General features: G+C 40.0%; 1 protein-coding gene across 1 annotated transcript in view; it reads right to left on the bottom strand.

Annotated features, from left to right (window-relative positions):
• LOC113581251 (glutamate receptor ionotropic, kainate 5) overlaps window positions 1-22,942 on the bottom strand; it is a 65,453-nt gene extending 42,511 nt beyond the window's left edge. The window contains exons 1-3 of the mRNA XM_027016261.2: window positions 22,700-22,942; window positions 22,211-22,266; window positions 16,659-18,431 (exon numbers count right to left, since the gene is read on the bottom strand). The gene's annotated coding sequence lies outside the window, so the exon portion shown is untranslated. The remainder of the gene's footprint in view (window positions 1-16,658; window positions 18,432-22,210; window positions 22,267-22,699) is intronic.
• Window positions 22,943-27,024: the final 4,082 nt, after the last annotated feature.

The raw sequence follows: 27,024 nt of genomic DNA, 5'->3' as shown, positions 1-27,024 counted from the left end.
TTTTTGTTGTAATTCTTGGGATGGTGAGAGATAGACAGTGAGTGAACTAGATAGAGAGAGAGAGACAGAGAGAGAGAGAGAGGAAGAGAGGGAGAGCACATGAAGGATGAGTGAGGGAAAGAATGAAAGTAGTCTTTGAAGATTTTTCAGGATTTTTCCAGTCAGCCATATGAAAGAAATTATTTTGGACTAAATTTCTCCACTATCTTTTCTGCTCATCTCACTGCTATCTTTGAATTATCCACAATTGCTTTCCCATCACAAATCACCCCTTCTAAAATTCTCCACGACTCATTGGTGGAAAGCCGATTTCAAACCATTTTACAGCCTTGGTGGTGCTGAAGGAATACCTTACAGTCCAGTACTGAAGGAATACCCTACAGTCCAGTTCTGCTCTTGGATGACTGCACCACTCAAGAACTTTTTTATTCTATTTATATTTTTTTCATAATATAGAATACAGACTATGGCCTATGTGTTACACAAAAATTAAAATACCTCCTGAATATGACATGAAGCCAGGCCTTAAGTCAAGGCAAAGGAAGCAACCATCAGGTTTGCCATTTTGACCTTCAGGACACCGATCATGTGATAATATTCCTGTGCACAATTCAAAATATATACACAAGGTTTAAGATATTTCACAAGAAATGGCACCAACATGTTGTTCATGAAACAGCACCAATCCAAGAGATACTACACCGGATATTCGAAAAAGGCATGCCCTGGGAGACCTGTCTGGAGGTCTAGAAACTTGACAAAAAAGTATTTTAGCAGCTCAAACCTCAAGACTGTGACACAACAAACATATAATAATTTTGCTACATTGATGTCAATCATCATGTAAAAATCATGTAGCAAATTCCAGACAAGAATAAATTTACACCCAGAAATACAGTTCATACAAATCGCAAGTCAAATTCCTGACTGGAATAAATTTTATCCCTGATCTAGTACAAGTTATCTGGTGCAGAAAACTGGAAGCTATTTTTTAGACCACTGGAACAACATCTTGACTGACATTTGGAGAATTTGGTTCTCAAAGGTAAAAGGCAAATATTTTAGAGAAAACCTTTTTTACAACTCATTCACTTTGTAAGGTATATACAGCAGTGTTAAATGAATGGGTCAAATTTATTTACAAGAACATTTTTTAACCACACTCTAGTAACCACACTCTAGTCTATAAGAATAGTATTAATGAGATGAATTCACTCCAACTATAGCCAACAGAGGATTAGCCTCGGAGAGTTAGGCCATGTTATAGACATTGGATGTTAAGTCATTTTAGATTTTTTTGCATGGCTGAATTTCAAAAGTCCACTCACAAACTCCTGGCAGCTTGGTAGCATGTAATTTGAAACCATATGTGATCAACACACCAGCTGTGTATTTTAATGTAATGTACTAATACTAGTGACATATATTTGAGTCAATGTGGAATGTTCCTAAGAAAATGGTCAGAAAAATTGAGGACTTGTTAACATTTGTTGACTTATTAAAACCTAGGCACCCTTCCTTGTAGAGGGTTACAAATGCATCTGGTGAAAAAAAAAAACTTTCACTCTGAATTTTATTGTTGGCATTCACTGTTAATGCTGAAAAAAAGGCCTGACAAGCAGGTGCAAATTCCACATCAGCACACTACGATAACAATTAGATTTGCTATACTAAAAAATAAAACCTCTGAAACATGGGAAAACTGATTCATTAGTGCATTACCTACAGTCAATACTGTTGCATAGAAATCATAGCTTTCAATCCTGTCACCACGGAATCTTTCGTTTTTCTGTTGACGGCTTAATTGGGGTCTCTCTGCTATCATGCCTCTGTCCAGCTGTCTGTCCACCTCCGTATATCACCATCTCCCTACCTTGCTTTCATGTGAACATATGGTTGCAGCAAAGAGCAACCCAAGCCCACCCTGCTGAGAAGCAAAGATGGCAGTGAGTGGGGCTGGGAGGTGAATAGGGCCTTGGGAGATGTCCCCAGAGACCGTCTCTGTCAGGAGACAGGAGGCACATGTGTTTGGGGGATGGGGAGGAGGGGGAGGGGGCAAAATTCTAAATCACAGACACACAGCAATGGAGGTGGAAGACCCACTCATTGAGATTCTACGTGCCACATTGACTCACTTACAAGGATAGACATGGCTATACAAATATGCACATATCCCATGTGGCACCTATTGTCAAAGCAGGCAAAAATAGGACAGTTCTGTGATACAGGCCCACACTGGCCAGCAAAGAGCAGAATTTATCTCTCTCACACACACACATCTACCCACACAGATGCAGACCCGCACAAAGCAGGACAGTGCCATTCAATAAATAAACGTGGGTATCCTGACTAAAATTAAACGTACTCAAAAACAAAAAACCATGCACATACATCCACAAACATTCCCCACCCCTACATGCATGCAGTCACACACACACACACACAACACAACACACACACACACACACACACACACACACACACACACACTCACACACACACACACACACACACACACTCACACACACACACACACACACACACACACACACACAAACACACACGCAACCCTCTCTTATTATTAGCTACTGAATGCAGTACAGGTGACTAGCTTAATGAAAGACCCTTTCTTTCCCTTGGGAAATATGTGCAGGGGGCACAGAGTTGCTAGAATGGGTTTATACATAGTCCACACTATCTTTCTCTCTCTCTCTTTGCCACACACACAAACACCCAAACACACGCACGCACACACGAACACGCACACACACACACACACACACACACACACACACAAACACATACAATGGGTGTGTTCCAGTGATGAGGACTATTAAAGCACCGAATAGTGCAGCATCTCTGATTTGACTGTACAAACAATAAAACACACATGCTCACACACATGAATACATGCGAACATGCACATTCATGCAGACACATGCAAACTCACCCACAGCAATCTTCTGGAACTTCAATCCCTCATCCCCAAATATACTTTAGTGAGCACATTTGCATGTTCACATTTAAAGGGAATTTTATACATGCAAACAGACCTTTGCTCACACATGCTCGCATGAAAGATCAGTTTTGACTTTATATATCAGAGATTGTGTAATACTATTATTTATGATGCAGTGTAATTTACAAGCCAAATGTTGTTCCTTTGTACACAGGAATGATGAGGATGCCTGACATTTACAGCACTGTTCATTAAATAGAGGGCACGCTGGGACTGATGCTCCACATATACATATGCATACATGCACATATGCCAAAATGTGTGTGTATGTATGTATGTGTATGTGTGTGTGTGTGTGCAAAATGTGCATGGAATGCCTAATGTACCAAGTTTAACAAGCATGCACTTAGCTGCAGATATGTGAATGTGTCTCATTGCTGTTAGATCTCAATGTGGATGTCAACAAAGGCCATGACTGGCAGGGAATTGAGAGTTTTCATGCAAATTTGTTCTGCTGAGCTGATTCCACTAGAATGAATGGAGGCAGTTACTATTTACTTGGTTGTTTGCTAGGTTTAAGTCCATACACACACACACACACACACACACACACACACACACACACACACACACACACACATTTACAGCTGCTGAGCTGCGACCAAATCTAATCTTGCTTTCTAGCTTCTGGTCTACTGTTGCCAAGGTAGCAGTCAGAAAAAAAGAGGGAGAAATAGAGGTGCATAGCAAAAATAAAAAATAAAATAACATAATGCACTGAAGAGGTAAAACATGAGTAAATGAGTTACTGAAGATACAGTGATTTGAATGAATACTGACTAATGGAGTGAGTGAATTATGACACAGATGAGAGAAATTCATTGAACAAATAACTGTATGAGAGTGTGTGAAAATGAAAGAAAATCTTAATGAATGAGTGAACAAATATGTATTCAGGTGAGGAAGAATGTGTGCATCAACATAGAGTATGTGTTACAGAGTGATGTGCCCAGTGCACAACCACTACAAGCACCTCAGCATGAAAATGTATACAACCCATATGTATTTTCATGAATGACTGAATTCAGATATGCACACATGCTTGGCAGAACTGGCTGTAATCATATTTCAAAATAGTTTCTCTTAAAGCCATTGATTGGTGATCAGGCTTGAAGGCAAAGTGACACTGTTGTCAAAATCGATTGATGTGTGTTACACTGTACCATCGTTTGCACAGTTATTCAGGTTCTTATTCTTGTAATACCTCAATATTGATGCAAGCAAACCAGGCCAACAAAGCTATTAGCTCTCAGTACATGCCCAAATTTAGCACTCACTACAGTGAGATGCAGCTAATGCACATCTCTGTGGATTTGTGGGTGTTTTCCTTATTTACCTAGCTGCTTTAAGACAGCTGTAAGTCCATGTTCATCCTATCCTTCTGTCAAAAAAACATTTTTGTGAACGGTAGCTATCCAAGTCGTCACAAGTTAGTGCAATATAAAATCAAGTGTTGTCGTAAGTGTATTGGCATTGCTCATACTCTGAACACACTCAAAATGTCTGAACTACTATGGCCATTATTAAAATGACTTGTGCCTATGGTGGATGTGATGTTATTACCAGTAACATTCTTACTCACCTAATTCTTCATCTAAGAACTTTAGAAGGAACAGCCACAGTTGATCTCTTTACTTTAGTAGAAAAATCTAATTTATTGAGCTGGAATCAGGCTACATCAGCTACTGAAACAGTATGTAATCTTTGCTTATGGTATTTTCCTGCTGAGGGCAATATTGCTTCAAAAATCCTGTAACATTTTTGTAACACTCCTGTAACACTCCAATGCACTGATGTCTTATATAACCTTGAGAGTTGCATGAGCATACATATTCAATATTTTTCTGTTATTGCTCTTGAACATATTGTGGTGACTACCACTGGACTTTTGGAATGGGGCCAGTGCACTTTTGGATTGGAGACACCATGGTTTCTCATGGGTTAAGCTGCCAGTGCTGGAGGAGCAGTACACACAGTGCCTGTGCTGGTTGGATCCCCAAGGGCTGTGAGCAGCTCAGATAAGCAGCACCCTCATCAGCATCAATGACAGAGAAAGCAAAAAGCAGGGAGAGCTGCAGCGGCAAGTAAAGAGGAGGTATGCCTGACACTGGAGGGGGAGTGTGAACAGTGGAGCAGGTCAGGCTTAACAGAGAAGCAAAAACAGCAGTTGTAGGAGCTTCTTTATAGCAACATCTTCATGGCTACAGAGAGAGACTATAAACAGACTGATTTAGTGCAGCACAGCATCAACACCAGCGATGCTGCACTGATTCGGCTCTGTCCCCACTGGCTCCCATTGGCTAAAAAAGAAGCTACAGAGCAAAAAGCAAAAGAGATGGCAGCTTTGGGCAGCACCAGAGGTCCTGATGAAGAAAGGATATCAGATGTCTCTTCTGTGAGGACTATCAGCTTCTCAGTGTCTTTACTAAACCCAACGTGTAGCCAGTCCCATGCACAGACAATGTCTGGGATTGACTTGTCAGCTTTACATGGTTCAGCTCGCTGGATCACACTGGAGAATTGTTGGCTGCCATAGCAAGACTACAACATTTCCACCCTTACCTGGCCTTACCTCTATTTATGTTAATGCTGCATGGTGTATGGATGTTGAGCTACATGTGCACAGCTGTGACCAGTTACATGACCCACAACAATCTTCCTGCTCCAGTGCATCTATGGAAAGAGTCAATGTGGATGTCATGGGCCCCTTTCCCACCACTGACATTGGGAATCACTATGTCCTCAAGGCAATGGATTACTTCACAAAGAGGCCTGAGGCCTATATGGTCCCAGATCAGACCACAGTCACAACTGCGGAAGAGATATTGGCGGATTTCTTCTGCCACTTTGAAATGCATAAGGAGCTCAACAGTGAACAGGATTGCAACTTTGAGTTGGCGGTCATGGCTGAGGTCTACAATTGGATGTACATCCAGAAATTTCAGACCACTCTACTGCATCCACAGAATGATGGCCCCATGGAGAGCTTCAACTGGATGCTCACCTCCCAGCTCCCTATCATCACAGCCCAACACCAGAATGAATGGGACTTCCACCTACCTCTGGTCCTATTGGCATGATACTCCACCATTCAGAAGGTTCACTCCAGCTGTCCTGATGTTTGTGTCCACCACAAAAGTGTGCCCAGATCAAGGTGCTCTGGAAACAAACCTTTGACCATCAGGGCCCACAACTATAGGCAGGGATGTGAATGTAGCTGGACAACCCACACCAAAGGTAGCTCCAAACATCATGGGAGGGTGCCTGCCTAGACAGAGCACCTAGGTGAAGTGGTGTATCAGGTTGTGGCAGGGTGTTGGACTGTTGTAGTTCATCGGGACCAGCTAGCTCTTTACTGGCCCCATGAAAGAGAGACATCGTCAGCCGGGAAGCAATGTTGTGCCAGGAAATTTATCTAGGGTCCAACTTTGTGTGGTGTTTTCTTTTTATTTACTCTCTGCCCATTTTCCTGTTAGGCAGTTCCTTTCCCATTGTTGTTATGCTTTTTAAATAAAAGTTTTGATTTGAAGAAATGTTATTTTCTGGACCGTCTTCACTGCAACACTACAATATATACTGTGATCTGTAAACTTTAACAATAATCCTTGTAATTATTGTAATACAAAATTGTAATACAAAAATCTGTACCTTCTCCTTGAATTTTGTTTTCTACAGTGAGAACTGGCTACTTTTCAGGAAACAAATGGCCCCCATGATGCATTGCAATATAAAGCTCCACATGGGTGTATGATTCCATTGATGTAATTACACCTGGGTTCTCACCAGTGCCAACATGGAAAGAGGGTGGATCCTTGCAAAATGGTTCAAATTAAGTATTTAGGAAGTGTATATCATGCTGAAAGAGTCCATACTGCCAATAATATGACAAATAGTATGAGTTCTCACCAAGTGTCTGGATTTATGCCTCTGTTTTTATTTATCTGTCCTTATTTACCTCACTCAGTCAATAATTAAGAAAACAGATTAAGCTCATCACTTACAATAGATGCCTCCACAACAAACGATATGCCAAGTTCCAGCTGAGAGCCAGCACATGTTGGAAATGCAGACACAAAATTGCACAATTTGACTTTCACTTTGACTTTATATTCTGAGTTACATATGATTTTTAGTGTTAATCTGTCAGTGAGTCTCTAAAAAAAAGATCACTGCAGTCACACCTGTCAGTCACAGGATCCGACAGCTACCTGTAACTGGCTCCACACTACTTCACTGGCTCAGACATAGTTTTTCCCATTGGTCAAAGAGCAGGTCTTGGCTCCCGGGTCCCTCACTTTAGTATGCAGTTTGATTTAAAATAGATAAAGAAATAAATGCATCTTGTATCTCACACTCCATGTTAACCAGTGATCAAAGGGAATGACGGAACACACACCTAACACACACGTATAACAACACAAAGATATACACTGTTGCAGTGAACTAGCACATGCCAGTTTTTTTTTTTTTCTTTTAAGGCAGCATGAGAAGGAGAAGAGTGGGTGGGAGGATGGAAATTCGAATAACCGAGTGCATAGAATTCCCAATAACAGATGACTCACAGGCTGAACAGGAGACACCTTACTTACTTTTCCTGCTTCCTTTATCCAAGCTGCACTATCATCCCAGCATCGTCATATGAAAGCTCCAATTCAAAGTGGACTCAGGTCTATGTTAACTTTATCAGAAAAGTGAATTTCAGTCTTCAAACACATTCCTCATCAGATCAGAAATGATCAGTATTAGGTGCTCGCTCGCATGTATCTAGTAGATTACAAAGAAGAGAAGAGCGGAAATTGCGGCTATAGACTGTACCTTGGGAGAATCTGTTCCTGTTCTCAGGGTGTCCTAACATGATTTATCATCTTAAGGGCCTTGCAAAGTATCTAATCCACAAGCGATCTTCTTTGCTTTGCTTTATTTACATGGAATTATGAAACAAATAGAGATCTATACTCGACTGTTTTATAATGTCTAGACCAATGCAAAGTGTCTTTTGCCTTCACAAAAAAAGTTGATAACACTGGACTATGGCAGCCTTGATTTCCAGTAAATATTTTTTCCTCCTTTAACTGAAATTAAATATACTCTGATGATTTAGAGAAATGATGGCGCACATGCAATGTAAGTCAGTTGTTCTTTTGTAGATAATTAGACAAAAAAGCATAAAAATAAAAGACTGCTGTCAGTTAAACCAATTTCCTGTTTTCATGGTAATTTCCACTCTGGAAGTACTCAACATTCAGTTCCACAATCATCTTATGCTCCCCTCAGACATACTTGAAGAACTTAAAGTTTACTTGAGATAAGCATTGCACACAAGTTGATAACATATTAACCTATATTAATTATATTTCTATATATAACACTTTACACTATTAAAATTTAAAAAGTGAAAAAAAGAAATGTCTACTTTGTCAATCATTAGCTTTACCAATTAACACATCCGTTTAACCCTCTTGATTAAATGCAAATCTGAAGATCTTTAGCATTAAAGTGAGTTGGATTGACAGCTACTGACAGTGCAGTGCTTGTGTTTAAATTAGGTCATCCACTAATAGCCTCATTCAAACCTGGGGTGAAGATTTGATGTAAATGAAAAATGCCATGTCTTTGACAACAAACTGTTGTCACTCATCATCTTGTAATACAAGTTCAAATGCATATTTTACATAATCAGTTTAGAGTTTTTGCTGCACATGCACAACAATAGTTGTGATAAGAAAGATGTGTTTACATGTTTCTTAAAGAGCACACCCCTCTGTCACATGGTGTACATTTTTTTCCCATTTTAGAGGGTTAGAAAACTGTCCCCTCAAATATCGGATTCCTATCCGATTGCAGTTTTGTAAATTATCTGTTTTTAGGTATGAGTTGGGTTAATCCAACAGCATTAGAAGCACAGAAATCTGACTTTCAGGCACTTGGAATAGTACTCCACCAGTCATAAATAGCCAGGTTAATGATTTTTCCCACTAAGTGATTGATTTACTTGATTTCAACGAACAGATTTCATTACATCCAGCTATGTTGTGAAGCACAACTGTTAAAATATTGATTTCTCTGTCCAACCTGCAGGATAGGCTTGCCCTTTTTAGAGACCCTCTATCCACTGGATTTGTTATAGATTTGTTCTGCCATCCCTCTGTCATCATCTTAACAGTCCATCCATGCATGTAGTCAGCATAGCTCTGGGATTATTAGAAGGAAGATTCTCTACTGAAAGTTTTTGTCTTGGCCCAGGATTATCTTTAGTGTGGGGCTCGGAAACCAGGCAAAGATCCCAAAGCAGGGTGTGCTCTATCCAATCAACTGCTTGAAAAAAAGTATCTTGCAGCACTCAGCTCCACTGTTGCATGTGTAGTGAACCACATGACTCACCCCATCCCATTTTGTGAAGACTACTAAAAGCCTCCCTGCCAGAGAGAATCCACACAAAGCAGCCACCTTGCACATTCATCAATCTGAACAGCATATGGATAAGATAATCGCCAAAAAACTGGTATTTTTCACCATCATGCTCTCATATGAGCAGCTCCAGGTTTAACTGTTGCCAACATTAGTGGCTCAGCAGACGTCTTTTATGTTGAGGGATATGTTGAGATGTAAATGTTCTTGTCCATTGATTCTTTCAATAGTGTGACAATCAAATTCAAAGCAGTAGGACAATATTGGGATGTTACTTGATTCTGCTCTTTCATCAACACACACACAACACATGCAAAAAACACACACCCCAATGCAATTAATGGTCTACAACATTCCAGAGAATTTCACATCTCCATTTGTGTTGCTGGTTTGAACTACAAATTAAGTCCAAGGTAAATATTCACATTTACAAATGATATGCCAGTACAAAAGACTTCAAAGGATGGTCCAGCCCTGCAAATAATCCTAAATATTATTGTAGTGCCTGTGACTTTACAGTAAAAAAGGTAATGCCTGTTAGGCCTGGCCATGACTGATACCCTATAGATCATTTCCTTGCATGCCTCAATATAACAAAGTAAAGCCAAGCATGCACTGTACGAACATACTTCACACTGAGAACTCTTTCTATATTTTGCACTTCATTACAAGCACACACCTTGTAAGTATACAGTTAAAGCCCTTCTGCTGCATCTAGTCAATCAGTGATCACTTTCTGAGCACAGGACTGCTATGGAATGCGTATTTTTGAATAGTAGACCACTTGGGTCCTAGCAGTAACATTGACATGAATATAAGCCCTCAGAAATGCAGCTGTGCCTGTTACACTTGTATCAGATCAACTTTTCTTAACTTTTATATGTATATATGTCTGTGTATGTGTTAAAAAAAAAAAATCCTGGCACTAATCATATTCATGCTGACCATTACTTCTAAACTAACTAAAATATCAGCATGATATATCAACTACAATCCTTGTTTCACACCAAATTAGACAAAACCTTGCAGGCTGAACTCTAGCGCCCAGCAAAAGTCTGGCTCCACATGCCTACAGTTCTTCATCAATAGCTCCATGAAATCATCTTCCCTGATGGTGACTGACCCCTCAAAGCATCAGTTATGGTACAAAACCATCCAGATGGGAAAGTAACATAATTTTTCAGTTGTTGCACATGCCCATGTCTTTTGGGACTAGGATGCAGGGCACCACCTGTCCTTTTCAGCAGCTGAAAACAAGATGGCCAAACACCAAATGTCAATTAGGGTTAGAGCTTGAGGATGAGTAGTAAGAAACAGATCCAAGCCAAATAGATGTCAAGCCCTTTTCTATCTCAGAGGACAAGTTTAACTGAACACTTGCCAAACTTTGCTGAGCATTTATTTGTACTGAAGTCAAATGGGCTCCATACATGAAAGAACTGACTTCCATGGCCTTTCCTACTCAGAGCTGTTGAAGATCATGTCAGAATTTAGGGGGTGGGGAGAAACTATGAATCATCTCTTTTTTGTCAACATCTGATTGCACGACAACTAAATCTTTACAACCATGTTGTTACCAGTGCTGATAGCCCATATCCTTTGAGTGAGAGTAGGCTGTAATTCATGGCACATACATTGAGCGCTGACTCCAGGTGCTGATTCGGGATCAGCCCTCAATCATACTTTTACTGAATATATATGCCATGGGCCAAGCTCTGCCAGGAACAGCAATTCCAGCCATTCTTCAGATAGGCTTCGTTCTGACAGCAGATCAATGAGTTCTGATTGGACTCCATCACGGCTCTGTCAAGAACGGGCTTAGAGAGGGGCTGAGGCCATGGGGAAATCTAACTAGAACTGAACATCCTTGGAAATTGTATGGGGTAAAGGATTGATCTTTTTAAAAAAATGCAGTTATATTGGTGTCATATGATGAACACTAAGGCTGTTGTGATTTTATACAGGTTAACTTAATGCTAAAATGTTAATGCTAAACTATCCAGGGAGGTGATTTACTTACATGTTACTATGACAAATTCAACCCAGCCCACTAGTTTTACCACACCCAGGTCTAGAGCACCTTCTCCTGAGTACTAATGGGCAACACCTGTATATCTGCATCTGTTTCCTTTTAAAGACTCCTGTTTTCCCAGACCACTTTGCAAAGTATTTCTATCCTAGCATGCATACCAAGTGTCCTCGTCCCCTTGTTGATTTTCCTGGCTAACAACCTCTGTTTCCTTCCTAGACTACACCTCGCTTCTAGCCCTTCAGATCACTTTGGACTCTTTGGGCCTACGGGTTCTGACACTTTGGGCCTACGGGTTCTGAACCTGGATTTGACTGACTACTCTCTGTACCGTGATCTCACGGATACTGATGCTGATCCAACCAACTCCTCACACAGCCCCTACCTGTTTTGAGATCCTATTAAAGTCTTCTGCATTTGGATCCAAGCCTGCTTGTGTCCTAGTGTTCTTGACAGTTAGTGATGCACCAATGTATATCTACCATAAATTATTCAAATTTATCATAAAGATGAATGTTTGGGTTCAAAGTGATGAATCTTAAAAAAAATCTAGAGTATGATTACATTGCCCATGCAGAATGCCATGATACTTTCATTTAAAAAAAAACGATAAATTAATTTTGAGATATTCCTATCTGTCATGGACCGCTCCTCCCCCTTAAGTCATATGGTACGGCCGGCCGCGTGTTTGTGTTGTAGTCACGCCCCCCTGCCCCAGGATTGCACATGTTAATGTCTCACATCTATTTGAAACATCTATTGTGCTCCCATCGTTGGTCATTGTCGCTACGTGTGTGTTTAATTAGATCTGTGTAGTGGTAACGTTGGTGTCTGTAGTTTCTGTTAAATGTACATATGTCTTCGTTGAATGTTAAATGTATGGTTATGTTTATTGTGAATGCTGTATGTGAGTGCCACCTCTGTTTCATGTGTCTAATGTCAATAAATGTTTTGCATTATTAGAAACAATATCTTGACATCAGATGTATGTTTATGGTAGACAAATTATAATTGTGATAGCTGAATAATAGAAATAGTTCCACATTTTTAATACAAAGTAATTATGAATGAAAGTATGTATGATGTATGAATGTATGAATGAAAGTACTTATGAATGTCCATCAAATTGATGGTCACTAAACGTGCAAAAAAATATAGCTCTGCTTATTTCAAAGCTGTCTCCACTCAAATTGATCACCTGAATGACCCCCCCCCCCCCCCAAACATTCTTAGTTATACCCACCATCCTGATGCAGGAAGCTGGGTTTATTTAAATTCACTACAGCTCTTGTTCAGAAACTCTGACTGACAAGTAACTTGCGTGAGCACCTCATTGCTGCCGCCAGTCATCAGCCTCAGCCCTGTATCCCACGAACAAAAGCTTCCTGATGAAACTTCTAATTGGTGTGTCCAGCTGCACTCATCTACACGCTCTCCAACTGTCTTTCCTCCGAGCCTGTTTGGGCATGGGCAGCGTTCGTTTCTGTGGCTGCTTTGATCTTTGACACCTAAAGCATTGCAGGTGAGCAGGGCATTCTGATCATGCATAAATTAGATGGCAGATATTGATTTTTAGCTTGCTGCTCTTCTGTGCAACCCCCACCCCTGTCCTGTTGTTTCTGCACATAGAGATGAATGACACTCCAAGGCCACATTAGATGAACCTGTGATTGGCTATCATAGCCTTGGGAACTGGGGGGTGTAATTAATGGCAACCCACATCTCAACCATACACCCTGCGAGATGTCTACTGCTGTCTCGCAGCAAAACACAGAAATCATTCTAACCAGAAAACCAAACTTACCAGTGATGAATTTCCCACTAGGTGATTAAAGATTTGTGGATGAATTAAGACTTGGCTAGACTGGACAGAAATGTTTCTTCAAATCAATAGTTATTATTTAACCCAAAAGCTTTTGGGAATGACTATGTTGAGTGAATACTGTCTTTCAACTTAATAATGTCTGCGTTCAAAAAGAGGGATTGAAAGGGAACTGAACCATTTTTATTTTATTTTAATGAGCAGTGACTGGAAGGATGACAGCACTTCAAAATAGGATTATTGCTCATGCACTAAAATATATTAAAGATAAATTCTTGGATGAAAACATTGGGAAAACATGGTTTCTGTTCTTCATTTGACATCAAAAATTACTGTATTGACTATGAGCAATACACTCTGAAAGCAAGATGGAGCTGCTGACATTGTCTTTAAAACCCCCACAAATATCTAAATAAGAACCAAATAAAGGAAACAGATGGGCCTAGCACAAGAGCATCATGAGCTGTCAACATTTGCAGTTGTAGTTATCTATAAATAAAACACTATTCGATATTTGTCAAGGAAATATTAACCATTTCTCTTTAGCAACAAGACACCTCTGCCTCAGAACATAGCTTTTACACTGGAGCTATGATAAGCAAAATTAAATTTGAGGTGAACATCTAATTACTGCTTCATTATTCATGGATGATTCTCAGTTCAAAATATTGATAGTGTTCAGCAACCTACATCTATAAGGATACAGCTTTTTAATTAAATGTATTCCTTGACTATCTACTCCAGAAAGTATATCTAGCAGTAGTGATACTCTGAAGTATAGTTACTTGTATTGTTGTATAGTTAAACAGTATAGGTATTATATTGATATCACTTGTTTTCAGCAATATGGGGCTGATATGAAATGTGTGTGCAAGATACACTGTTCATTCCAACAATTTAATATTGTAACTAATATTGAAAAGCATACTTTCCCTGCTCACCCTTGCTTATAGTAGCTCTCCCTCTTACACTCTTTCGCTCTCTCTTTCCCCCTCAAATTACACAGAGGGAGCCAGCAGTGACAGTGGTGATGGATAAGCTCTCATCTTCTTCTCCTCTCTTTGTTTTTCTTTCTTGTTTTCTTTCTTATTTCTCAGAATGTGAAAAACAGCAGGACATGACTACTGGTAACCCCTAAATACTGCAAAGCCATGGGCAATGAAGTATGTATATTTATATGTGAAACAGAGAGAGAGAGAGAGAGAGAGAGAGAGAGAGAGAGAGAGAGAGAGAGAGAGAGAGAGAGAGAGAGAGAGGAGAAACACAGAAAAAGCAAGAGAGACAAACAAAGCACTACAATAATTTATAGAAACCAGCATTGGAGAATGGAAGAGAAAGATAATGGGGGGGGGGGGGGGGGGTGATGCATATTGCAGTAAAAATGTGTCTCATGAACAGCATTGACTAAGTTGACAAAGCATTGTAATTCAAGCTGCCTCAGAGCACCTCAGCTCAGTTCCCATTAGTCCAAGAGTAATCCAAAACAGACATAATCCCTTAGGGCACCCTTGATAGCTAACTGAACTGAGGTTACACATAATGGTATCAAAGGTATCAAAGACCACCCTTCAAAGACGTCTGCTATAGACTCTTAATACACATCATGCAAAAGCACAGAATGAAGTCATCATAGCATTACCATTCAGGCCTTGTGGCATTTTCCAAAAAGAACAATGCAGCAAGTAGAGCAAGCACAATATTTGCAAATTAATCATTTAATAATCCAAATGTTATTTTATCTGAATCGGTAGGAAAAAAATGCCCTACAGTGTATCAGTGGCCTTGGCTCCAATGAATGAAGCCTCCCGGACATCTATTGTTAGCCTATTATTATTCATTTTTAAAGAAGCACTCTGTTCAGGTTCTTTATTACTCTAGTGTTAATGTTCAGCACTGATGAGTTATTATGTGTGAAGACGTAACTTGTCTTTGGGTAAATGTTTATATGAGAAAAATGCAGGAAAGTCTGAATTAGATGTTTTCATAAGTATAATATGTTATAAGTATAATATATGTTTTCACTGAAAACAGCTAAACCACAAAAATATTCATAAATCTTCTTATATAAAGTATTTCTTTGCAGAGTTGTTATGAAAAGCACATAAATGTGAAGAGTAATAAAATCAACATCTTGACACTTTATGTGCACCATACATAATATTTAAAAAAATCCCTTGTATTTCTGAGATCCCCATCTTTCAACCTCAGTTTCTTAGATCACAAGTTTGTATTTCACCCTAAAACTTGTCAACAAACACCTTTATTAGCGTAAGCAGTGAGGGATTAGCGTAAGCAGTGAGGGTGTTAATGGTAAGGCAGTATTCCACAAGCCCTGCAATCTAACTGCCATCAGGCTATGAGCCTCTCCAGCCAAAAGGCCATGCTCAAACTTCCTCAGCTTCATCCAGCCTACCCAGCCATAAAACCTAATGAACAGGAAGTGCATTGCAGGTTGCTTGAACACTTACTACATTGTTTTTCCGTCTAAGATAAGCATGTTTTCCATTGGTCAAGGAAAGGGGGGCATTGCTCCCTCAAAATGACTGATAGCAAATAACTGGGATTTTTCTGACTGTCTCTTAGAGCAGAAGGTCAATATGGCTTTTTAATTATCATCCAGTCCCAAGCCAGACACCAATTGGGGGGAGGGAGAAAGAGAAATTCACAGCAGCTGAAGGTATGTGTAGGGGAATTAATCGTATTTCTCACAATATTACTGAAAGATTTGTATCAGCAATTGTTATTTCCCCATAGTAGTTGATGGCAATTGTCATCACCATTTCAAAGAACGTATACTGTAAAATGCAAACTGTATGAAGGTCAGGCTTGTTGATTTCACAGCCTTCAAAACTGTGAAAATCTAGACTAAATCTCAAAGCATTTGAAGTTACCTCATAAAAAGAAAAAAAAAATGTTTTCTGGTGAGTGTCTTCACCCATGTACATACACTAGTGAACTACTGCTACTAATGGAAAACTGCTTTAGTAACTAAACAATCTTTAGTTACTGAAAATCACCCTACTGCCACTACATGCACAGAAGAACAGGACATTAATGACCTGGGGTTTGAAACACATACACAAACACACGGGCACACAGCTGCGATATGATAAGGCTCCTCTTACACATATGTATAGGAAAGCAGAAGTCATTAAAGAGACTTCAGGGAAATTGCATAAATATGTGCATGCACATATCTCTACACACACAGACACACACACACACACACACACACACACACACATACATATAGTACAGCAGTCATGTATTAACATCACTGTCCTACAGATTTGGCACCATATGGAGAGCGTATCATGTACACCCACATGCATGCACACGCCCACACACACACACATACCCAGCGAGACGCTTCTACTCACAGAATGAAGCAGACGGCACCAGCAGATAATAGGAGAGGACTGGCTCGGATGCAAGCAGGCTGTATCCCTTCGGGAGCACTGACAGATTCCAGGGAAGAGGGGAATGAGAGACAAATATCCAAGGATCCCACAGGGTGGGGGGAGGGGGGGCTGCTGTAGGAGGCAGGGGAAAATGAGTGGGATCAGATCATTTGGGTTTTTTTAAATTTGAGCACCGGCTTTAAAGAATTTTCTTTCTTTCCCCCACTCTGCCTATTTTTCCCAATGGTAAGGTAGCACTTTACATTAATGGACTCAGATTCCTTGCTTTGACCTCTGCTACAACAATGATCCCTCTGGGTGTGAGAGAAAAATAAATCTGGGGAAAAAAACATCCAGCAGTGGTAAAATAACTCTTGCCCCCCTGACTTGCCCACCTGTCCCCTGTCCACTGTCTCTCACACTTTTTTAGGAACAGAGGGACGGAGACGGGGATGAATGAGAGGAGAGAGAGTAGACGAATAGAACAGCAAAAAAGGGAAGAAAAAAAAACCTAGACAGGAGAGAACATTTGGTCTAAGCTGAATGAGGAAAAGGCCTCCACTCTGCTACAACAGTCCTCTGCTCCTCTCTTGTTCACGCTCCCTCACTCAGTAGCTCTTTCGCTGCAATATATGGTGGTCTCCCTCACAGTCTGTCAAGAGAGGGGAGTGGTAAACAAAAACTGAAAAGAAAGGAGCAAGAACAATAGCTTGAACTTCAATGGCATAAAAGTGTATATCTATGGCACCTGTTTACTCTTTTCTCTGTCCTTTCTTGGTGTCACTTGTTTTGTCTTGCCTTTCTCTTGATCTCTCTCTCTCTGTCTCTCTCTCACACACACACACTACATCCACTGAAGAACTTATGCTATCTAAACAAACTTAAATTCTCTCATGGTAGCTCTTTTAAGCTTTGTCTATGTCATCTATTCTTTCTCTCTGCTTTGGCAGGGATAAGAAACTATTAATGGCAAAATGACACATTTGCTTCCATCACTTTTCAAAATTCATTCCATCTCTGTCCTCTCTCATTCATTGTTTGTTTACAGGGGAGCCCCCCTGCCGCTCACAACGCAAAGGGAGCTGCCTGAGTCAATGTTTTTTCTCTTTAATGTATCCTTTCTTTAAATGCAAATTCAAAAAAATTAAATGAAAAAAGTAAAATGAAAATCAAATTAAAAATGAACCAGAAGCCACCCAAACAATGTTAAAATCCCTCAGATTTGTGCACACTGAAAAGTGGCAAGAAACTGTATGTCACAGTGTGCTTGTGACAAAAATGTCATTGACTTCTGCATTTCCGTTTTCAATTGCCTTCCAGACAGGAAGTTCAATTATATCTTGTTGAAACGATATGACTCAGATTCCTCTGAGCAGGTCATGAAATTGAAAGGTTTCTGTATAATCACAGTGTTTGTGTTCTTGTCTTCCTGGCCTCCCAATCAAACTCAAATTTGTTGAAGGTTGATCAGAGTCACAAGAAAAGCATTTAATCCCTTATCGAGGCCCTGTTCTGTTCTTTATCCCAAGATATCCCGCATGTTAAACAGGACTTTTTTCACCATAACAAATCCAAAATCCTCTCTTGAGTCATCGAGCTCCTGGGACCAAGTTTAGGGGTGAGCAGGACTGCTGGCAGAAAACCAGGTTCACTCTGGGAGCATCAGGATAGAGGCAAAGGCTTCAGGGAGATTTAGTGGCTGGTGGCTAGCGACCAGAGGAGGCAAGGTGATTCGATGGTGAAGGAATGGGCCTAAATGTTGGAGAGAGAGAGAGAGAGAGAGAGAGAGAGAGAGAGAGAGAGAGAGAGAGAGAGAGAGAGACAGAGAGAGAGAGAGAGAGAGAGAGAGAGAGAGAGAGAGAGAGAGATTAAGAAAGGAAGCAAGAACAACTTACCAAGTTCCAGAGACAATGAGAGAGAAAGCATGGTAATTAAATATGAAACTAACATAAAGAAAGAGAGGCGGACAAAAAAGCAAGCTAAAAGCAAGGCTTTTTATGAGAACATGGTTACTCTGCCCCTTTTTCTCGTTTGTTCATGTCCTTCCCTTTCTTACTATTTTTACACATCCCCACAGCCTTCTACAATGTACTTATGCCATCACTCACTGTCCACTCTGTCTGGCTCTGTACTCTTGTACTCATTCTTTCTCTTTCACTCCTTCCCACTGCTGTCAGTTGTCAGTTTAGCTGTGAAAGGGCATTATGCTGTCAGGTTGACACAAATGCCTGGGTCTTAAATTTATCTGGGAATCCAAAACCCCACCTCCACTGCAACAGTTGTAAAAACTAGGCACACAGTGACCCCTGCTCTGAAGTTGTTCATTTTGATAATTTCTTAGCTAGTACTGGCTTGCTGTGGTCACAAGGCTGGTCCCAGCAACAGCTGATTATGTTTTGTGTGACATCTGTTGAAGTGGAAATACTTTTTTCATTCTGCTTCCCAGTGTAAAATATAATTTACATTAATTTACATTAGGGAAATGTCTTGTAAAGTCCCTTTATAATGTTAATTTGAGACCACACGTGATGTTCACACCAGAATCCTAGCTTGGCCTCTTTAAAAAAAAATGGAAATTCTGCAACAGGAAAATCATAAATGGATAAAGATGGAAAAATTATTGTCTGTTTGGCAGGGCTGAGTGGCATTGACAGTGTATGTGTCTGGAAAGTTCTGTGACAAATGTTGCCTCAACGTTGTCTCTAGCACATTAGAACATTACATAAGCCTATTAGCCTCAACTGGTGCATAGAGGCCCACTGGCAAGGCTTGCAAAAGAGAGAGTGTGTGAGAGAGAGAGTGAGAGAGCGAGAGAGAGCGAGAGACAGAGAGAGAGAGAGAGATAAGGCCAGTCAAGTGGCTGCCATGTTTCTAAATGTATCAGTCCATGCACACACACACACACACACACACACACACACACACACACACACACACACACACACACACACACACGCACACACACACATACACACACACACCAGTGCTTAATGCTTTTGACATTAAAATGAGACATTAAAATGAGTCTTTTGTTAATAGTTATAAAAGCAAGTTTTGGAAAGTGCTTTTTAAAAGCACCAACTTTTCAGTTGCTGCACAGTTGGCTATGTCATGGCAAATAAAACTTCATAAACCCTGCAGGCACAGTGATAGCACTGAGTGACACTTTGGTTCTAGAATTCAAAATAACTTTGGAAACAAGCAAACCTCACTTCTTCTGTGTTGCTTTAAAACACAGATGGATGCAAGTGTCACTCTATTCTAACTCCATAGTCATATAAATCCACTTACAAATAAATGAAATGTAATTATGAGATAATTGTTGGAATTTGTGTGACTTTGTGATAGTATAACAAAGTCTACCAATTTAACAGGACTATGCGTTGTGTTGACAGACAATAATACTGTATTTTGAGTGTGTGTGGGAGTACTGCTTTTGTAACTTTATTTGGTCCAAATATGGCACTCTTGATGCTAAAGTGAGCACTCTGTAGTTAATGGTTAATTTGTGTGTGTGTGTGTGTGTGTGTGTGTGTGTGTGTGTGTGTGTGTGTGTGTGTGTGTGTGTGTGTGTGTGTGTGTGTGTGTGTGTGTGTGTGTATCTTTGTATGTATGTCCTAGAATAAAGGCTAGCTCGACTAGTGTTGTAGACTAGTGTTGGAGTGGGTGTAGGTGGATGTGTGTGTTCTCAGAACTGGTGAGTAGTTCTAATGTTGGCATAACTTATTTCCAAGAATAATTCTTTAGACAGAATAATCCACGTGTCTACCACTCGTAGGCTGCACAGGAGTTCATAAACCAAGCTTAGTGTCTGAGCTGGAAATAGCCTACTTCAGATAAGACTGTTTCTTAATTGAGAAGACGTTTGTAAAGGCCATTGGTGGGAATAATCCTACATGCTTTAGGCAACTGCATGTACATGGTCCAGTTCTTACACAAAAACTGCATAATGAACACTGCTGATCAATAAGAGACAATAAAATCCTACAGAGTTATAAGGGGTCTAGTTTAACAGTGTAGTAAATTAAATCTAAACCTGCATTTATCAAATTAAATTGTGATTTATTTTTCTTTTTTTCATAAGGAAAAAAAACAATGCCTGATAACACTGCATTCCAATTTAAGCTTCAATACTTCTTAAGTACTTTTTTAAACAACATCTGTTGGAAGCACAGGACCTCAGCCTATTAAACCCTATTCTATAGCTATTAAGGCATACAAAATTGTTCCCAAAGTTACACCATCTTTGTTATAGCTCACTTTGTTCATTCTGCTTTGCTTCAGTGAAAAACATAGAGACTGAGTTGTATCCTTTTAACAGTGCTCAAAGATCCAGCAAGGTTGAAAACATGAGCGCAGCTTCACTCTTCTCTCACTGCCTGTGCTGAAGACTATTCATCTTAACACAGATATGTCTATTTGACATCTTCCCTCCTTTTCTCTTTCTTCCTTCATTTAAGATCACTTGGACCCAGAAAACAGTGAAGAGTCTTTTTCTTCTGATGTCTTACAACTTTGCTTATAGTACACCTTTTTTTGATAAAAAGTTTTTTGGTAAGACATCTGGCCAGTGATTTTGCTTGAGCTTGTGTTGTCTTGGAGTTTGGAAGGGGTTCTGAAAAGACCTGCTTCTGAGATGTGAAAGGACTTATTGTTATAGCATACCAGCAATTAAAGGCTGTACCAGAGTGTGTCAATATGTATGTTTAGGCCCTACATTACAGCAGACACATACAGATTATATGCTTTGCCCCACCACCCACCCCCTACCCCCTTCATTTTCCACTGCATGCAATCTAGCAGTAAAGTTAATAACCTTCACACAGTCTCTCTCTCTTTCACATAAACAAGACAGTAAAAGCTGCTGCAGCATCCTGGCTATAGGCATCAATGCTGACGGCAATCGATACTTGTCAGAATTTCAGACTATGCCCAACTCTTATCTAGACCCCTGCCTTTAACATAAAAACAACTAGGGTTCACATATGTGGGCATATATTGTGCAGTGACAATTTTAGCACATTGTCTGTATGTGTGTGTGTGTGTGTGTGTGTGTGTGTGATTTGGGGGGGGGGGGGGAGAAAGCAAGGGATATGGGAATGATATGTTCAACCTGGGTGCCTTGGTTTAGGTTGAACAGTCCTATGACACACATGGTGGTTTATGACTGCTAAAGGTGGGTGGAAGGGGCAAACGAGAGAGTAGAAGAGGGGGACATGACTGATGAGGGGAGAGAGTGGGAGTGAAAGAAAGGGCCGGGGGGAGAGGAGAAGGGGGTGGAGGGTTGGATAAAATGGCTGATGGACAAGAGAAATGGAGGGGATTTGGAAAAGCCAGCAGTGCAGAGAGAGAGAGAGAGAGAGTGTGTGTGTGTGTGTCTGTGTGTCTGTGTGTGTGTGTTTGGTGGGGGGAGAAGAAATGGATTACGCTAATTCAGGGAACAGTTACTAAAATGTGTCATTCTGACAAAGAAGGGAGAAATAGTAGAAATAAAGGCAAGACAGATTAGAGAAAAAGAGAGATACACTCACCCGTGTCTGTCCCCTCTCTACCACAGTCAGGACTGATCTGTGCTGCGCTGTGCACACTGCGCTGGTGGAGACACAGAGAGAGAGAGAGAGAGAGAGAGAGAGAGAGAGAGAGAGAGAGAGAGAGAGAGAGAGAGAGAGAGAGAGAGAGAGAGAGAGAGAAAAGCTCAGCCAATGCCTGCTATTAACATGCACCACAGAATTGACTGGGAGAGATATTAGACCAAAATAGATATAAAACAATAAAGAACAGAGTAGAAGAAGACAGCAGAAAAACACTGCTGAGGAATTATCCCCTAATCACAGTCCATCTCTCCTGGGTACAAGAGAAAAAGCCAAGTAACCTTCAAATCCTGTGCTTTGATAATTATTCATGACAAATGAGAGTCATCGAGTGCACACACACACACACACACACACACACACACACACTCACACACACACAAACAAGCAGCACGAGTGCAGGGAGTAGGCTCCACAGGCGGTTGATACCTCGGAGGCTGCTGACTGCCTGTTCTCCTTCTCGTCTCTTTTTCTCTGTAGTCTCTGATGCAGCTCTCAGTTCACCAGTGTTCCTTCCCTGAGACGAAGGCTCTGCAATTGGTGTCTCTCTTCACCCTCATGTTCTGTTTTATCAACACTCCGTTCTGCCTTGTCCTGTTGCGCTGCTCGCTTCTGGAAGGATTGAGCTTGCTGCGAATCCTGGCAGATGAGGAAGAACACCAACTGCATACATGCCTCTCTCTCTCTCTCTCTCTCTCTCTCACACACACACACACACACTCTCTCTCTCTCTCTCTCTCTCTCTCTCTCTCACTCTCTCTCACACACACACTCTCTCTCTCTCGCTCTCTCTCTCTCTCTCACACACACACACACACACACACTCTCACTCTCTTTCTATTGTATCATGCTGTGTAACTCTTCACCTCTGTGACCAGCTCAGAGTGTGACACAAGTCCCTATTCTCTTTTACACTTCTGTTCAGTGTCTCCTCTATGTGGTGGTCTTTACAAAAACAAATGTTCACAGTCTGTTTTTCTAAAAAAAAACTAAAAACTAATGCTGCAAGCTATGAAACTTACTTATTTACCAACTCCTTTGGGTTAAATCTGACATTTCTCGCTGAAGCTTCTTCTCACTCTTCTGTCAAGAGCTGCTCAAGTCACCACAAAATGACCATTCTTTGTACCTTTGTTTACACCTTCCACACATAATCTCTACAAACTTCAGACTAGAAATTAACAGGCCTTTTCTTCTGAGTGTTTACTTGTGGATGGTATAGACCACTATATTTGATGAATAGTAAGGATATCACAAACTATTACATTTCTTCAGTAGTCCAATATTTACAGTGGAGGGTAGAAGGGAGATTGAGAGGGCATTTATAACTGAGGGGTTTCATTGTGTCTCACAGAAGAAAAAAAAGTCATTTTCTGGTCATTTTATAAATCACATAATACAAGGGGAAAGAGCACTTTGGCCAGGTTTGTCCTTTGAAAACATAATTTTCTAACCAGGCTAAAGTTCTTGGAAGAGTAGTTGGAATAGTATTATAAGGAGCCATTGGTGAAAACAAAACAAGCAGGTAAGCAAAACAAATAAACAATCTTGAATATCCTACTAAATGCCAAACCAATCAAACCCAATTAAGATAACTTGAATCCCACCATCCAGGTACACAGGTGGTTCTATGCCTTTTCCTGCTGTAGCAGACCAAGAAAACTGTTGACTACACAACTAAATGCAACACAATGCAGTCTGAAAGACAGAAACATGCACAATTAGTAAACTGGTGAATTAACTGGTGTGGACACAGCTGTTTGCTAGAGTAGAGCTTGCTGTGTACAGGGCTGTTGGCCAGGCTTAATCCCTTTCTTGATGTGATCTATGGTAACTGTGTTTTGCTTTACTTTTCCCTTGGCAGGATGTTTCTGTAGTTCAGTTCCAAAGTACAGACCCTGCCATGTGGCCATTACATTTATTGTTTTGGCTGTCAGTCTGTTTATCTGGGGGTAATGTCCTTGGAATAACTTGCATTGGTCCACCATCACCTATCAGAAAGTAGATGTTAAGGACCTTGGTTAGTAAGCATGACTCACTCAGCTGGAGTGAGATAAAGGGAGGACTCTGACCAAACCCCAACTTTCCATGAATGTGCATGAAGGTTCAATCTGAGTAAATAACAGCTGTTACTTCTCTACACAATGGGGTTGTAAGTAATAGAAGTATAAGTTAATCTTGATTATAAAGTACAGTGCAATATGAAACCTTTCATCCTGAGTCACTCAGCTATGGGTTTTGAACACAGGATACCTCACTGATGCCACACCCACAGGGTGTCCCACCCAGACAGAATTGACAATATTGGTAGGGGAAATTATGGGTGTGGCACAATGCCACAAAACTAACCAATTGTGGATGTCAATCCTTGAGTGTATAAAACTGATGTGCTACAACAATAATAGAGAACCGTAAGTATTTTCTGAATGAGCATTTGAGAGTTAATACTTCATCAGTGTTTGGGAGGGTTCTTATAGGGAAGGAAAAATTAGGGGCCTTCCTAATAGGGAGGCCACCAATATAAGCAGTCTGACTGGTTAGCAGATGTGGGCTGTTAAGTGAGTCTGGATGGGCTGGATTCATGAGGATTAAGGCAATTAGAATACTGAAAGGCTGTGAAAAAGTGCCTTAACATCCCATATACTTGGTACATCAACAGTTGAATTGGATGTCTAAGAGGATGCCACAGGTGCTAGCTACAACGCATTACAAAGCAAAGTCCTCTCTTGCCAAAAACTGTTGTTACGGCACTGTCTAGACTGGGAGGCCATAACATGGGGTTTGAGTGATAACAGTAACAAAAACAGATAATGAAATGCAAACCAGACAAAGATAATTACAGTGAAGTTCATTTGTATTTACAACTTTGGTGTTTAGATACAAAAATAAACAAGAGACTGGGTCACCTGCTTCAGCATTGGCCCAGACCAACACAATAAACAAAACCACACTAGAAACAAAAGGAAAAGTATGATAATTTAAAGAAACATATAATGAGTACACTGACTATACTTACATAAACATAAACAAACCCACACCAAATCAAAATGGTGGCCACACCTGTGTGTAACAAGAGAGATATAACAGCCAAACCAACTAGGCAGAAAGCAAACCATAAGTGAGCATGAGAAACCAAAGTTTACACAAGTCTAAGCATTGAAGTTATCAAATAAGCAAGCACAATCTCAGTTAACAACACCTTCACATAATCCACTCTAAGATAACATTTACATTTTGCTGACACTTTTATCCAAAGCAAACTACAATTCTGGCTGAGTACAAATTGAGGGTTAAGGGCCTTGCTCAGGGGCCCAACAGTGGCAACTTGGCAGCAGTAGGGCTTGAAGCAGCAAACCTTTGACTACAAGTCAAGCACCTTAACCACTGAGCTACCACTACCCTTGGGGATAGACACCCAGCAGTAAATTCTGACCAACAGACTGACAAAGGCTATATATTGTTATTGACTTCAACTCTTGTAGGATGTCCTGAAAGAGGTTAGCATAGGTTGAATACTAGGTTAGGTGTGCTGCCACAATATCAATTCAAGTTAACTTCTCTCATTCCCATTAAATGCTGAGCGTGAGCTGGCAACTCAACCCAGTAACAAAATTATCATGGCAGCAAACATGCAAGAATGGCAGTGCAATCATTCACAATGAGGAAACATGTACTTGTCAGGGAAATACAGAGTAGTCACACCAAAATATATGGCACTCAAAGCAGACATGCTAGGTCTGATGAGATTAAACTGACCTGGGAAGAGGTTCAAATCATAAATGAAACCTCTTCCAGTGGCATGTAGAGAACAACAGTACAATAATTATAGTAATGATTAACAATACCAACAATAATTATGATATACATATTATTATTATTATTATTATTGCTTCAATAATAATGAGAATAGAATTAATATTGACATAATTATGATATGACTATTTAAATTATATAATTTTCTGTGTGTAATGATATGCCAAATGTCTGATTCACATTTGGGTTTGCGCTAAGTGCTGGTCTGAGGTGTCAGTAGTGCAAGCACTGTTTTAAGACAATAGAATTGTTTTTTAGAACTGTTTTAAGACAAACAGTGCTTGATCCACATTCGCAATTGTGCGTTCAAAAACACAGCATCTTAAATATCACACCCACTGTTATTTCTACTCACCAAATTAACAAATTGAGTTAAGTGCATATACGCCAACATAAGAAATTAACACTACATGGATCACTTTGTGCTGTACCCTGGATAAGGTTGCACAACCAAAACTCTAGAAGAATAAGAAGCAAAGTAATCCTAGATTATTATTTAGTACCTTATTTAAACTATCTAGGAACTAGACAGCCACTGAACTACAAATACATTGTATATCAGCAATAACTTTTTCAATTACAAATTTCAAGAAATTAAGTATTAAATCTATATATCTCAGTAAATTTGATACCCATGAATACAGAGACTATTATAATAATATCATTAGAACATCTTTGGCCATTCATCAGATTGAGTTAATTTCATAGTTGAGTTCATTTCTTCTCAAATTATGATCTTGTGTACTAGATCTGATTCCCAAATTTGATCTGATGTTTAATTAAAGAGATTGTAATTTGATTCCTGTTAGATTATCTGTTACCTTTAGCTATATACCTAAAGCTTTCAAATTTGGAAACCTTTGATTTGATTTGGAAACCTAACCTTAATCCCTGTTTAAAGCATTGTTATAGGCACACTTCAAAGCTTTTTAAAAAAGGGA

Source organism: Electrophorus electricus, chromosome 8, assembly GCF_013358815.1.
Source record: "Electrophorus electricus isolate fEleEle1 chromosome 8, fEleEle1.pri, whole genome shotgun sequence".
NCBI lineage: Eukaryota > Metazoa > Chordata > Actinopteri > Gymnotiformes > Gymnotidae > Electrophorus > Electrophorus electricus.
This window is presented reverse-complemented; position numbering and strand designations above follow the sequence as displayed.